Genomic DNA, 2500 nt, shown 5'->3' with positions numbered 1-2500 from the left:
AGGTTACCATTGTCCATACAATAGTGCAGGTGCGATGGAAATCTTTTCTCGTTTTGGTGCGTGCTACATTTTTACGGATAGACCCCGTGAAACGCTAGAAATTGGCGGGGATGTGTCTCTTGTGGCTCACGGGGCTGTTAGGGTGGCACAGAAATCCCTCGGAATGGGAAAACGGGTCATTTTCGTGTCGCCACATTGCATGCGAACCGCATGAAACTTCCAGAGGCATTTGCAGCAGAAATGCATGTGCAGTCAAAAAATTGAATATTTTTCACGGATAGACCCCGTGAAACGCTAGAAATTGGCGGGGATGTGTCTCTTGTGGCTCACGGGGCTGTTAGGGTGGCACAGAAATCCCTCGGAATGGGAAAAAACGGGTCATTTTCGTGTCGCCACATTGCATGCGAACCGCATGAAACTTCCAGAGGCATTTGCAGCAGGAATGCATGTGCACTCAAAAATTGTGATATTTTTCACGGAGAGACCCCGTGAAACGCTAGAAGTGGGCGGGGATGTCTCTCTTGTGGCTCACGGGGCTGTTAGGGTGGCACAGAAATCCCTCGGAATGGGAAAACGGGTCATTTTCGTGTCGCCACATTGCATACGAACCGCATGAAACTTCCAGAGGCATTTGCAGCAGGAATGCATGTGCACTCAAAAAAGTGAATATTTCTCACGGATAGACCCCGTGATACGCTAGAAATTGGCGGGGATGTCTCTCTTGTGGCTCACGGGGCTGTTAGGGTGGCACAGAAATCCCTCGGAATGGGAAAACGGGTCATTTTCGTGTCGCCACATTGCATGCGAACCGCATGCAACTTCCAGAGGCATTTGCAGCAGAAATGCATGTGCAGTCAAAAAAAATTGATATTTTTCACGGATAGACCCCGTGAAACGCTAGAAATTGGCGGGGATGTGTCTCTTGTGGCTCACGGGGCTGTTCGGGTCGCACAGAAATCCCTGGGAATGGGAAAACGGGTCATTTTCGTGTTGCCACATTGCGTACGAACCGCATGAAACTTCCAGAGGCATTTGCAGCAGGAATGCATGTGCACTCAAAAACTTCTATATGTTTCACAGATAGACCCCGTGAAACGCTAGAAATTGGCGGGGATGTGTCTCTTGTGGCTCACGGGGCTGTTAGGGTGGCACAGAACTCCCTCGGAATGGGAAAATGGGTCATTTTCGTGTTGCCACATTGCATAGGAACGCCATGAAACTTCCAGAGGCATTTGCAGCAGAAAGGCACGTGCACTCAAAAATTTTAATATTTTTCACGCATAGACCCCGTCAAACGCTAGAAGTTGGCGGGGATGTCTCTCTTGTGGCTCACGGGGCTGTTAGGGTCGCACAGAAATGCCTCGGAATGGGAAAACGGGTCATTTTTGTGTGGCCACATTGCATAGGAACGGCATGAAACTTCCAGAGGCATTTGCAGCAGGAATGCATGTGCACTCAAAAACGTCTATATTTTTCACGGATAGACCCCGTGAAACGCTATAAATTGGCGGGGATGTCTCTCTTGTGGCTCACGGGCGCTGTTAGTTAGGGTCGCACAGAAATCCCTCGGAATGGGAAAAGGGGTCATTTTCGTGTTGCCACATTGCGTACGAACGGCATGAAACTTCCAGAGGCATCTGCAGCAGAAATGCATGTGCACTCAAAAACGTCTATATTTTTCACGGATAGACCCCGTGAAACGCTAGAAATTGGCGGGGATGTGTCTCTTGTGGCTCACGGGGCTGTTAGGGTCGCACAGAAATCCCTCGGAATGGGAAAACGGGTCATTTTCGTGTTGCCACAATTGGCATACGAACGGCATGAAACTTCCAGAGGCATTTGCAGCAGAAATGCATGTGCACTCAAAAACGTGAATATTTTTTCACGGATAGACCCCGTCAAACGCTCGAATTTGGCGGGGATGTTTCTCTTGTGGGTCACGGGGCTGTTCGGCTCGCACAGAACTCCCTTGGTCCACCTGATTCGTGCATACAGGCAGCAACTAAAACTCTGTAAACCTGCTGTGAGGACATCTAAACAGTGGACCAGTGAGGCTGTGGAAGATTTGCGGGCGTGCTTAGACTGTACTGACTGGGATATGTTCACGACTGCTACCAATAGTCTGGATGAACTCACAGAGGCTGTGTACATCAGCTTCTGTGAGGACTGCTGTATCCCAACACGTACCAGGGTGAACTTTAACAACAACAAGCCCTGGTTCTCAGCAAAGCTCAAAAGGTTGAGGTTGGAGAAGGAGGAAGCGTTTAGGAGTGGGGATAGAGACAGATTCAAGGAGTCGAAGAACAGGTTTAGCAAAGCGGTGAGAGAGGCTAAACGACTGTACTCAGAGACACTAAAACACCAGTTCTCTACTAACGATGCTGCTTCTGTCTGCCAAAGGGCTCAGGCACATCACCAACTACAAACCCAGAGCGCCCCACACCACTAACGACTCCCGCCTAGCCAACGACCTGAACGAGTTCTACCGTAGATTTGAAAG

Source organism: Petromyzon marinus, unplaced genomic scaffold, assembly GCF_048934315.1.
Source record: "Petromyzon marinus isolate PM22_M1 ecotype Great Lakes invasive population unplaced genomic scaffold, UKy_Petmar_22M1.pri1.0 PM_G_Scaffold_38, whole genome shotgun sequence".
Lineage (NCBI taxonomy): Eukaryota > Metazoa > Chordata > Hyperoartia > Petromyzontiformes > Petromyzontidae > Petromyzon > Petromyzon marinus.
Note: the sequence above shows the minus strand (reverse complement) of the source record.